The sequence below is a fragment of the Podarcis cretensis genome (genome assembly GCF_951804945.1).
Source record: "Podarcis cretensis genome assembly, chromosome: 7".
NCBI classification, from domain to species: Eukaryota; Metazoa; Chordata; class Lepidosauria; order Squamata; family Lacertidae; genus Podarcis; species Podarcis cretensis.
The window spans coordinates 3,832,927-3,846,374 of record NC_137176.1 but is presented as its reverse complement, the minus strand read 5'-3'; the positions used below and the strand labels follow the sequence as shown (position 1 = coordinate 3,846,374).

General features: G+C 46.8%; 2 protein-coding genes across 7 annotated transcripts in view; one reads left to right on the top strand and one right to left on the bottom strand.

Moving 5' to 3' along the window:
• Positions 1–4,849, bottom strand: part of FAM193A (family with sequence similarity 193 member A) — a 49,271-nt gene extending 44,422 nt beyond the window's left edge. Inside the window, exon 1 of one of the 2 annotated variants that reach the window (XM_079983479.1) lies at positions 4,515–4,849. The gene's annotated coding sequence lies outside the window, so the exon portion shown is untranslated. Of the gene's footprint in view, positions 1–4,042; positions 4,205–4,514 lie in introns of those variants that run through there. The other variant, XM_079983478.1, reaches the window with a different exon arrangement.
• A 6,679-nt stretch (positions 4,850–11,528) lies between these two features.
• KIAA0232 overlaps positions 11,529–13,448 on the top strand; it is a 48,479-nt gene continuing 46,559 nt past the window's right edge. For 2 of the 5 annotated variants that reach the window (XM_079983459.1, XM_079983456.1), the window contains exon 1: positions 11,529–11,680. The gene's annotated coding sequence lies outside the window, so the exon portion shown is untranslated. The remainder of the gene's footprint in view (positions 11,681–13,448) is intronic. The other 3 variants (XM_079983458.1, XM_079983455.1, XM_079983460.1) reach the window with 2 other exon arrangements.

Sequence of the window (13,448 nt, the reverse complement as noted above, 5' to 3'; positions counted from 1 at the left end):
GGTCTAGTTCTTACTTTCGGTTCTGCCCATTTGTGATAGTGAGTGAGATTTATTGGATGTGTGTTGTCTGCTTTTTGAACCCATGTCTGCAGCATGAGACAGAGCATCTTTCTAGCCCTTTGCTGATGACACCAAGTTGTTCAGGGTAGTTTTTAACTAAAAGTTGCTGTGAAGCACTCCAAAAGGGGTGAATGAGCATTAAAATGATAAATCTGATTCAGTGTTAAAAAGTGCAAAGTGAAATATGCTGGGGCAAAATATCCTAACACTACTTATATGCTATTGTGGTCTGAGCTGATGATGACTGACCAAGAACCAAGATCTAAGGGATCTTGAGTGGATAGCTCAATTAAGACGCTGACCAAGGTTGTGGCAGCAGTAAAATGGAGGAATTATCTTTTAAGGATCATTAGGGAAAGGATTGAAAACAGAACTGGAAAAAAGAAGGACATGGCAGCTGAACTTGGAATACTGCGTGCAATTGTGGTCACCACATCTCTTAAAGCAGCAATGTCCAACCGGTTGACCGTGATCAACAGGTAGATCCACAGGGATGCTTTTTGATCCTGTGTTTTAAAAAACTGTAGAAAAAATAATTCTCCGCCCTGCCCTCCTCCGTTGCATCTATTGTCAGTTCTCAGTTGTATTGTGTGCATTTGTTAGCATCGGAGTTTTCCTTCCCTAAAAAAAGCTCGACAACTCTGCCCCCTCCCCAAAAGCTCACAGATCACAATCTCTTGGGAGTTTGACGCGCCTGTCTTAAAGGATATCATAATGCAGAATTTATTTATTTTTAGAAATGGTGGTGCATCACCGTATTATTTTTTTTTAAAAGATTTGCATGAGTGTTCCTGCACCATTTAAGGGAAGTACTTTTCTTTACAGAAATAAAAACCTTAGAACCTTGAAATAACGGTAATCACGCTGTGTAGGCATGAATGGACAGAATGAGACAATATCCCTCACTGGTAGCTCCACCTATCACAGAAGCTGTGGTTTTGCAAACTGAAAGAAAAAGGTTTTCCCCAGTGAGATCCATTGTGGTGTAATGGTTAGAGTGTCTGGAAGAATAGGACCTGGGAGACCAGAGTTCAAATCCCCACTCAGCCATGAAGTTCACTGGGTATTACTTCCTATACATGCCTAAATTTAAGTTACACTGTGCTCTCTATATGACCTGTTTTGCTATGGCTGGTTACAATCCTCCAAGTACCACAAATTGCAAAAAGAACCAAATAAATTCTCTATGAAAAAAGAAATAGAAAGTGTCATTGCACTGAAGGGGGAAAAAAGGCAACTAGCCATTCGGTTTTTGCACCTGTAATCCAGGTTCCAGAAGCCATGTGGCAAATAGCTTTTCCATCCCAGTTTTTAACATTGCACCACACTGGCTTCCTAGAGTACTTCAGCCATGGGGCAGCTATATGAATTAAGGAAGTACCTAAATATGGGGAAAGCAAAATGTCACCTAGAGAAGGATCTGAACATGAACCACTGGTACCAAACTGTATGGAAATCAGCCTTACTAGAAAAGCTAACCAACAAACTGAAATTGACCTGGGGACAAATAAAAGAGGACACCTTCAGCCCGGTGTGGCTCCCCTTTATTACACACACAGCCCAACAAGGCAACAAGAAGAACTCACTGACAGCATACAAATCAATATGGCTAACTTTACCCAACAATTCCTCTCCGCGCACCCTCCATACATGCAAACAAAACTCACTGCAGCCAACTGAAGGCAACCATCCATGCCCTGGGCCCCCCAACCTGTCTCGATGCCAGTGAAAACCAATAAATGAATAAAGATAACCTACCCACACAAAGCTGACACAGAAACCTCACACATATACTATGTAAAAGAATGAAAGTTTACTACCCCCCTCTTCCCCCAACCTTATACTGCATACAACATTAGTCATACTTGATGTGAGACTTTAATCTGTAGAAATTACATTATGATCTGAAGATTGAGATGATGTACGTAATTTTGTAACCAATGAAAATATTTTATAAAAACCTTTTTTAAAAAAGCATTCAGATGTTTCACTGGCATCTAATGCTGGAAAATTCAAAATACAAAAGGGAAAGCAAACATTCTCAGCCTTCTGTGGAGAGAAGTGGTCAGACTGGTTGAATATCCATCAATCCTTAGATGTTGAATGGCAGCTACACTGCAAGAATGCTAGAAGAACTCAAGGATGTACAGCATCAAAGTGGGAAGAAAGACATACACAGTCACGACCAAATCCAAGTGCATAAAAAGCGTTTGAAGATAATGTCAGGGCTCTTGTGGAGGCATTTTAGTTATCCAAAAACCCATTTTTATTGTTGATGTTAAACAGATAGAAAATATGTTTATAGTTAGTTACTTTGGGTGAAATATGCCCTATACTGCTTGCAATGTCACAAAATGTGAGCATTTTTTCTGGAACATTTTTCTAGGGCATATGGAAACTGAAAGGGATAATACACATATTTCATTGCAACACGTGTTCACAAAAACAAGGACACATTAGGACAACTACCACATATGAAGCACCTGCACTCTTTTAGAAATATGGATAAAAAGAGGGGCATGAGAGGATCTAGGAACATGAACACTTCATTGTAAAAATTCATGTGAACTGTTGCCATGATATGGCAGATGTAAAGATACTACTATTTGTTGAATACTGTACATCTGTAATCAGCATCCTAGATGTCCTTAGAAGAAAACTTAATAGATCTGGAAACAACAAAGCATTTCATGCTCCAAACCACTGTTTCTATCACTGCCCCTCATTGCTATTCCATAATTTTAAAGCCTTGAGTGGTGATATAAGTAACCCACACTTTGATTTCCAATTTAGTAATAATATGAACAGAAGAAAGTTACACCTTCAATGCACGTGCAGATAGCATTCAGAGTAACACTTTTTCTATATGCATATAGGAAAAGAGACCTGGGAAACTTTGGAAGCAGAACGTACTGTCTCTCATGAAGTATCCCTGTGCTTGCCAGCCACCAGCAATTTCACTTCTACCTGCTGATAGCACTTCCAAATTGTCAGCAGTTTAGCCACTGAACTCAGGCCATCTTTCCCAAAGCTTGCTCACTGGTCTATACACTGCAAGCTGCATTCTCACCCCTCTCTAGCATAAAGGGGGAAACCTGCCAAAATGCAAGATCAATATTTTTAGACTTTTGACGGCTGAAGCAGTTATCTGAATTAATATTGGAAACATGTTTCACTCTAATATGTAAAAAGGTTTCCCCTTAGCTATGAATTCTGTGCTCCAAGAGAAGCTTTCACCTTGTTTCTAGAAATCACTGCTCTGACCATCATCTGATTAGTAGAAGAAAAAAACTGAAAAATGCAGATAACCCAATTCTCATGCAGATAAGTAGAAGATTGTTAATCATGCAATTTTGCTGTGTCCATGTCAAGACTGACTGAATTGCATTCTGTAAATATAGACGCAGAAAAAACTACTTGTCCAGAGGACACTGACTGAAAGGGGGCGAACACAGCCAAGCCATGCAGGGATATACCAGGCAGCGCCCCTGGGGGGAGGCTCACAGAAGCCTTTATCTCACAACCCTTTGGGAGTTTCTGCTCTGAATGACAGGCAGGCGTTCCTCATCCACCAAAAATAAAAACAAAAATAAAGAAATCCAGGCCTGCACAGATAGGGTCTTCTCAGGACAGAATACTTTCTTTCCTACTTTCCATATGTAAGCATGTAAGTTTAATTTATCTAAGTAACAGTTACTGATAACGTACGGGGAAAAGTACCTGCCCACCAAGAATGAGAGATGAAAAATAATTTAAGCAAAGGAAAAATAGGCCGCTACCGCATTCTTTTCTAAGTACGGGCTTTACATACTTCCCTATTTTATTGAGCTGGGGGCTCAAATCCTGCCAGCTTCAAGATTTTACCCCAAAGCGAGTCTTTCGATCATACGGTTTTCCGAACCTCGAGACTTGTTTTGTGCCCGAGCTACGCTGGCCAAGGGAGCCACGGGTCTCTTCCTCCGGGTTTCGAGGAAGTTTTTACCTGGTTTTTAGCGGTGCCGATGCCGGGCGACCCAAGAGGCCCCTTCAAATAAACGCACAGCCTCGGGAAGCGAGCGACCCTCCTCAGGGGCAGCAAAGTGACCGAGCCCAGTCCCAAGACCCCGCAAGCGCCGCGGCCTCCTTGGCGCCCCAGCAGCGGGCAGCGGGGTTTAAGGAAGGCGGCTCCCAAGGCCGCTCTCCCGGGCACAAGGCGACGGCGCCCTCCCCGCCGCTGCCCCTCAACCCCGGCAGGAGACAAAGGCGAGGCCTCGGAGGCCCAAAGTCAAGGGCGGCCTATTGGGGGGAGGGAGAAAGACAGCTACGCCAGGCCGCTCACAAGCCGCCTCGGCTCCGCCAAGCTGTGAGGGGGAAACGGAGGCTGACACAAAGAAGACGGTGCAGGCCGCGCCCCGTGACGAGCGGCGGGAGCCTCCCCCCCCCCCACCCGGCGCCCCGCGCCCCGCCGAGCTCACCTCAGTCAGGGGTTGCCTTCCCGCGGCCGCGCGCCACTAGGCCAGAAAGCCAGGCAAGGGACTGCGGCGGAGGCGGAGAGGGCGGCGCAATTCCTGCCGGCTCCGCTGGAGGCTGCTGCCGCCGCCGCCCTCCTCCTCCTCCTCCGGGGGCTCTCCAGCCGTGCTGCCGCCCCTGGAAGGATTTCTCCGCTGCTAACCAAGCCAAGAGACAGGGAACCGTTCGCTTTCATGTGTCTGCGGGCTGCCGGGCTGCAGTGCTGGCCGAGGCTGGCTGCTCCCGACACCCGCCTCGCCCCTGCGCTCCCTCCATTCAGAACCGGCCCAAACCGACCCCGCCGCGCGGCTCGCCAGGAAGGGAGCCCGAGAGGGGCTTCGCAGGAAGGAAACGAAGGAAAACCAACCCTCCTCCGGCTGGCTGTTTGTGACCGAAAGTAATAACTACTCTTAACGGTCAACTAGAGTTCCCGCGCCTAGAGGCTTTTAGGTGTGATGACGATGATGATTACTACTACTACTATTTAACGCCATTCCCCGCCAAATCTATTTTATGGACTTTTAATAATGACCCTACTAGAACCAAAGATATTGGACAACATGACTCGACACCAAACGGTTTAATGCAGGCATGTCCAAAGTCCGTTTCAGGGGCCTAATTCAGCCCTCCAGTCAGTTTAATCCGGTTCCTGTGGCAGCTTATTTCCTGGGGTAAAATCCTAAAAACCTCAACAACTTCAATACTTAAAAAAGGTCAACTTTGGTCAGCCCTTCACTTCATCAAATCTGGCCCTCTCTGAAAACAGATTGGACACCACTGGTTTAATGGGTTTTGATGAATTTTTAGCGCAAGTTAACATAGGCCAAGGAAACGAAAAGTGGGCAGGAAAGGGGAGAAAACTTCCCCCAGGTGCTGCAAAAGTACGTTTTGTTGTGCTCAAGTTGCTCTGAATATTAATTCTTTCAAGATCACAACAGACTTTTGAGCCTGGTCTCCAAAAGAGTGAGTTCAGACAGTGGCCGCCAATGTGTTTGGGGTCTGTGGGCACTTTTGGGATCCTGAGAGTCTGTGGGCGCAGTGACAGGATGGCTGCTTAAAAGAGCCCAATTTGGGGGGGGGGGCAGCAGCTCCATGCAAATATGGAAAACTTTAGTTTAAAAATGCTTGAAATGTATAAGCAGCTGTCAGGGACTGGTCAGATGAGGAGGTGAGGGGCACCCCAAGATGCGTCCAGGAGTTGGAGTGAAACAAGAATATTGAGGGGTCCCTTCAAGGGGTTCAGACTGGACCTTCAGAGAGAGTATCTTTTAAGGCTCAAACGGTCAGAAAATGAACACAGACCAGACCAGGATATACAAAAGCAAAGCAGCTATAAGCCTGATCTTTATTAACTGCTGCAACAGGGTGCTCACTGCCACACAGGAGGCAGGAGGGACCCAGGACAAAGGTGTGCAAGCCCTTATATAGACTTTTGAACAGCCCACCCCTCCATATATCATACGTACATCACAGAAGGGGTGTAGCCCAAACCACCCTCCAATACATCATACGTATATCAGAAAAAGGGACGCAGGTGGCGCTGTGGGTTAAAGCCTCAGCGCCTAGGACTTGCCGATCGAAAGGCCGGCGGTTCGAATCCCTGCGGTGGGGTGCGCTCCCGCTGCTCGGTCCCAGCGCCTGCCAACCTAGCAGTTCGAAAGCACCTCCGGGTGCAAGTAGATAAATAGGGACCGCTTACCGGCGGGAAGGTAAACGGCGTTTCCGTGTGCGGCTCTGGCTCGCCAGAGCAGCGATGTCACGCTGGCCACGTGACCCGGAAGTGTCTCCGGACAGCGCTGGCCCCTGGCCTCTTGAGTGAGATGGGCGCACAACCCCAGAGTCTGTCAAGACTGGCCCGTACGGGCAGGGGTACCTTTACCTTTACCTTTTTATATCAGAAAAGGGGCAGACTACAGAAATCTGAGTGCTTTGTTTTATCCTGTCTGCCAGGTTACCTGATTGGATTACCTGGGCATCCTGGCCACTCTTTTGTTATGATAACTACTCAGTCCCTGAATACAGGTCACAGGCTCACCCTATTCATATCTTAGATGTGCCCTTGAGATAGGATTTGCGAGCAAAGAGGCAATGGGGAGGTTCCCCATTTCCTTCAACCTTGCAGAGAAATATTTGAGGTCATTTGGAAGAGACAAATGGTTTCGGGACTTTTTCTGTGGGTCTCAGACATGTGGTCTATACATTTATGTATATGCTTGCTTGGTACATTTATGAACATTTACTTTATATATATAAGACCTTAAAATTCTTATAACAGGAGCAAGCTAGCAGAACCAGGCTAGCAGAACCATTGCATAGAGCTGAAAACCAAACGGGTAGAAGGAGCCCCTTGGCAGCCACCATAAGTAGGAGGGGTCTCTGGGCAACAGCTCAGCTATGAAGGAGTACTCTGCATTGATACTAAATAAATGAACTGATAAAGAAGCTCACTGCGTGCCTGGTTTCTCTCGGCTGTTAGCCAAGCGTGCTGCCTGTTGGCTCCCACGCAACAGATGGGACAGTGGCTAAACTTTCCCCATAAATCTCATCCCCTCCCCCAAAACCACCTAAGCATTTACTGCTGTGGGTGAGGGCGTATGAAGGAGAGGGGCGGGCTGCCCTGGGCACCACTCGGGGGTGTGTGTGACAAGATGGCCCACTGCCCCCCCAGCTGTAGAGCAGCCGAGGACATGTGTGCAGTTAGTATGGGTGCCGCTCACGTGACATCCGTACGGACTGCCGCTCTCGCGCGCCATCTGTGCGAGCGTCCATACGGGCTGCCTCTTGCACAGTGACCATACGAGCTGCCATGCGTGCGCAGTCCGTACGGCATGCCGCGTGTGCGCAGCTGGGTGGTTTGCCCCACCCCTGGGCATCCTGCCCCAGGTGCCAGAGAGGGTTCCTCCGCCACTGTGTGGGTGAGGTGTTGTAGATTAGAACTAGAAAATAAATCATAAATAGTTCAAAATTATTCCAGAACTCTATTTATATAGTGCTGGTTAGCTAGTAATCAGTCAATTTTATTTATTTAAATATCTAACTTTTTAAGCAAAAAAGGCTCCCCAAGTGGCAATGAAGATCACTAAAAAAAAGTACAGTACCTGTCCATAGGCTTACAATTGGAAGGTGGGAAGACACAAAAAGAAAATAGGGGAAAATAAGCAAATACGTGGAACACAGCTCACCAGAGTTGGAAAATATTGCCCTACTAGTGTAGTGATTGACGCAGAACATCTACTGCAATGTGCGGGAAAGAATAAGCAAGCAGAGTGTTTCAAGTCCAGGGAAAAGTCAGTCAATCAACAAAGGTAAAAATAGTCCTAACCCTAACCCCACCCTGACAAACCCAAAACACAGGATCAAGATTCTACTTCCGTTAGCTAACCATGAGGTTTGCCAAGGAACCTGGCTCATGCATTTTCTTTCTCTGTTATAGGTGTTAATAAAAAGGTTGACATAATAAAAAGGCTAATATGACAGGAAACCCACCATTATGAACCTTGATGACAAGCCTGATTCCAGCCTCCTCTCCTGTAAGGCCTTCAGGCATATCCTGACCTATTCACACCTGACCTAAACATTAACACATGCAAATTTAGTTGCCAAGTATAGGATACTCAGCTCCTCGATGTGAGTCATCCACACATGATTTGTTTTTTTAAAAATAATATTTATTACTTTTAAACACTACAAAAAAAAGAAAGAGAAAAGAAGAAAAAAGAAAACAATACAATACAATGTACAGTATAAACATTACACAACACAACACTAACACAATAAACTAAATAAAGCCAAACAAAAACAATTTAAAACACACATCATACAATTTCAATGTCATATATTTCATTTACTTGTTTCAACGACCTCCTCACACCTCCCTTTTTGTATTCCACTTCTGTTAATTGTTTCAGCAATTCCTTTCCATCTTTCTCTGTTTTCTGTCCTATATTTATCTTAACATATTCTAACTTTATTTTTCCCTAATACTCTAATAATCTATCTATACTTAATTCCTTATAACATTTCTACTAAAGCCATATAACTTCATTCCAACATTTTTCCAACATTCATTAATTTTACAATATTTCTATAAATAGTCTTTAAACTTTTTCCAATCTTCTTCCACCGTCTCTTCTCCCTGGTCTCGGATTCTGCCAGTCATTTCCACCAATTCCTTATAGTCCATCAACCTGGTGATCTTCTGTCCGAGGCTCTTAACTCTTTTCCAAGTCCCTTCTGCAAGTCTTCTTCGTGCTTATACAGGAACTTTGCTTTGTCTTCTACTGATCTTATTTTTATTTTCCTTCCTTTGAGGCTGAAGAGTAGATCTCGGGGAAACTCCCTCCTAAAGATGATTTTATTCCTTCTCAACAGGGCAACCAAATCTCCATAGTTAGACCTAAGATCCAAAAGGTATTTCAGAACGACTTTACTCTCTTGACTGTTGTTCTTCTAAGTTCTTCTGGTAGTTCCAACAGTCTCTTATTTTGTTCTTCTCTTTTTTCCCTCCTCTTCCAAGTCTGAAGGCCCTCACAATTTTAGTCTCTTCTTGACCCAAGTCCAGGTCCCAAGAGACAGCAAATTCCTGTGTGAGGAAGTCCATCAAATCCAATTCAAGCAGGGCTCTGATCCTCAAAATCTGTTTTTCTTTAGATTCAATCATGACAGGCATCAACTTATGATCATCAAGTTGCATCTGTGAGGCTGGGACTCTTTCTCTCTCCAATTGTGTTACTTTAGGTTCGACGACAACAGCTTTCTCCCTAGCCTTCTCCGCAGTTTGCCATGTCAAAGTAGATTCCTGTGTCAATTTCTGGATAGTTTCTGTATTGATGTTCACCTTTTGTCCCAAATTATTTATACTTTCTATATTTAAATCCAGCTTCTTGTGAAGCTGTTCCAGTGAGTCATTTATCTTACATAATGCAGCCACTAAGGCCTCTTCTGTCAACATTCTTAACCGATTCAAGGTCAGTCCCAGAATCTCACAGCTTTTTATCTTACAGCTGGAAATTCCCCCAGCTCAGCTCTTATAACAGTTTCAAAGGCTTCCTCTAGAGGGAAACAGTTTCTATTTGTATTAGTCCTTTTAAACACAGTTCAAACAATAAAGTTAGTTTCAATTTTCAGTTACTTTTACTCCTTTTTAAGAGCAGATGGAGAGAATGGAAACAATGTATCTCTCTTATTTAGCTGTCAGCGAACGTTCTATTCACTATCAATGAACAATCCAAAAACGTCAGTCTTACTAGCAGCCCGTTTCCAGGTTTGGAGCGGTGGTATTTTAACTTTCTTCGCTCTCTCCTACAGGCACACACAATCCAAAACTTCCCCCCTCTTCTCCTACTTCCAAGGAGGGTTTGATGTTTTCTGCCGATGGAAATTTAGTCCTTTACAGTAGGCTTTCCAAGACTTTAGCTTACAGTCTCTTTGCTTCAGTCTATTTACAAAAGGGGAAGGCGGACTTCCTGTTTTGAACCTCCCCGTTTCGGTGCCAAATTAAGACGTTTAAAAATCCAATTCTCCGCTCTACTCACAGGTAGTTGCTTTAAAATCAAATTGTCCACAGGAAAAAGTCAGCGCTCTCCAGCAACAGCTATGCGGCTTCGCTCCGTGGAAGAAGCAGTCAATTCGAAGCACCGCGCCACTCACCCCACGTTGCTCCGGATCCCCGAAACCGGGTTTCCCCACGAGTGGGGAGCCGCAAAAGGTGCCAGCCAAATCCCACATTCACAGGCTTCACCCGCCTGTGATTTTTAGTGGGTCTCCGCCTTCGCCGTGGCGGCCAGACCCAGATTTCCACGAGGCAAATTCCTCCCGATCAGAGGAATTCCGCCATTCCCGGAGGCGCCAACCCGGAAGTCCATCCACACATGATTTGAAGGCAGATAGCATGGGCTTACAAATCAAGTAAATAAAAATACTTAATTAACTGACCAATAGCATCATAGATAAATTTGTTCTGCTTCCCCCGACATAAAGCCTGCCACCCCCCATAAATTCTGGCTACGCCCAGATGGCCATGATTTATTTTAGGGTGGGCAGGTTTTATGTTGGATGGGGAACAGAACCAAGTTAACTGTGACAAAGTTGTAGAATGCTGTGGACAGATTGTTGAGTTGCACATAGATTACACCTGTGCTGAGGGAACTGTGCTGGCTACCAGTAAGCTGCCAGGCCATGCTCAAGATCTTAACATATACCGTATATAGCCCTGAACAACTCAGAACCAGTTTTCCTGAAATATCACCTGCCCCTATATAAACTTGGAAGATCACTTAGCTAATCAGGATAAATTCCACTTGTGGCAGCACACCCTACAGAATAACATAGGATGGTGACTCCAAAATAGGCATTTTCTGCTGTTGCCCCTACTCTATGGAATGCCTCCCTCTTCCCTAAAATATAGCAGGAACTATCAGTTGCTTCACATTTCTTGTAAATACCTATATTTTTTCCCAAGCTTTTCCTAACTCATGTGATTGGATTCTGCTTTATGCACTTGAATCTCTCAAAATTTTGTTTAATTTGCTTCTATACTGCTGTTTTAGTGGCTTTAGGTGGTATTTTTGTTTCACTGGTACTGGTTTTTTAAATATTGTTCATCACATGAATATATTTTTTAAACTATTAAGTAGTTCATAAACCATTTTAAATAATTATTCGATCAATAATCCAACCTGCAAAGGGAGAGGATTGGGGCTGAAATAATAAAGGAAAGTGGGAGTGCAAGGAGGCAATCTAGGAGAGTATTAATATACAGTGCAGGACAATAACATGTATTTATTTCTTATGTGACACAGACGCATGCTTCATGGTGAATGTTTTAAACCTTGAAGCCAAATATTTTATAACAGCGCGTCGCTGTGGCAAAAGAGGCAGAAGGCTCATCTGCTCCCCGGAAGCCTGGCTAAGCAGCCTCGCCCGAGCCGCGAAAGGCGCCGGCGGAAGGATCCTGACGTCGCGTCAGCTGCCCGCCTCGCGCTTGCGCAGTGGGAGGAGAGGGCGCTCCGCCCCAGCCCTCCCTGTCCCTCCCCTCGGCGGGGCCGGCGCCGGTTTACGTAACGCCTCTCCGGGCAAATTCCGGCTCGGTCCCGCCGCCTGACTCGGCACGGGGCGCCAGAGGCCCTGGCAGGTAAGCGCGACCTTGGGCGAGGGGCGCCTCGGCGGCGGGGGGGGGGGGCGCCGCTCCCCGCTCCCCGCTCCCCCCCCGCGCGCTCCCCGGGGCCCGGGCCCAGGCCTGCGGGGCGGCGCGGCGCGGGGGGACCGGCCTGGCCGGCGGGCCTCTCGACTTGGTCCGGAGGCCTCTGCTGGGCAGGGCTCCCGCGGGCGCCGCTCCAAGGGCAGGCGGGCGGGCCGGGCAGCTGGGCCTGCCCTCTCTGCGCCCGGGCTCCCGGGCTGGGGGGGGGGGCGGCGCTGGGCGGCGACTCTTCCATGTTGGTCGGCTGCTCCGCCGGAGCGGAGAGGTTCTTGCGCGCTTCCCACGACGCCCCTGGGGAGTTTGTTCAGGCGCTGCTCCTCCTCCCCCCTCCCGGTTTAGCACTGCGGTGTCGACGGGGGCGGAGGCTCCAAAGGCCCATTTTGACTGCTCCCCCCGCCCGCCCGCTTGTGCTGATCTTGCAGACCTCGCCTGGGGTTGCTGGAAAAAGTACTTTCAAGTTACTTCGTCGCTGCTCTGCTGTACCTGCCGCTACGTTTGCTGCGCTTATATTGTTGTGCTCTCGTGCCAAGTGAACTGGAGACGAGGACCGGCATATAAACGGGGTAGCCGGCTCGCCTTGCCCCGGGGCTGGGAGGGCGGTGTCGGCTGGGGGGTCTCGCCTGACGGACTTGCCCTTCTTCTAACTAGACTCCCGCTTCGGGCCACAAAGAAGGTCCTCACGGGCTTGAATGTAAACGTTCCAGAGCTTTTAGGAAGCTTAATGTTCTTGCCAACTTTCCCACCTTTCCGTTACTGAGTTTCTTTAGGAGTTGACTGAAAGGCCGCCAGAGCCATTTTGGTTTCAGTGTATGGCTTAGGTTACCGGTATATTGGTTTTCAAAACGAGATTTGAGCCGATAGCGTTTTTTACCGATAGTTTAAATCAAGCGCGTGTTTAGTCTGGCCTTTTAAACAAATCCACAACTGTCTTAGTAGTTCACCTGCCCTTGCAAAGCTATCTGTAGGCTGCCAGCCTAGGCCTAGTTACTGGGCAGTAACTATGAGCAAGGCTCAGTTCTGAGTGAACATGCATCGTCAGTGGCTTGAAAAAGTTAAAGATGCAAATGCTAAATTGCAGGTCATACACCCACATTCTTGGCATACTTAAACATAAAAGTGTGGGTGAAATGAGCAGCATATGACTTGAGTGGATGAAAATGTATGCTGTAAAAAGTGCTGCTGCTTTTTGTGGTAGAGCTACTTCAGCATTCATATGAGGAAGTTGAGAGGGCAGCAGTGGCTGCTCTGCAGAAGAGGGTGAAGAGGCTTATGGGAATATTTTTGAAATAACCCTTTAATCTTATAATTTAAAGGAGAACGTAATGGATTCTGAGACTATATGGGATTGAAAAGAAAAGTCAAAAATACTTGGCATTTCATTTCTGCTCTGAGATTTCAAAGGAGGAGTTTTTCTTGGTATCCCTGAAGGGAAAGGGAGGGGGTGCTGGTTGCTGGGGCGGCCTTGGAATAAGCCGGCAAGTGGGTGAGGGGACCCAGCCCGCCAGTCCTTGCTGCTAGGAATGGATGAGCAAGTGGGAGGCTGGGCAGGCAGGTGCTGTGCTGGCCTTTCTTGTGCTTGCTGTGTGCAATGCCTGCCTGGGAGCTGAGTGCCCAGCACTGAAAGGGAGCCTTTTCACCATGCAGGCCCAGCAGTGCCCACTGCTGCCTCCCAACGTGAGTAAGATGGTGGCCTCATGTTCAC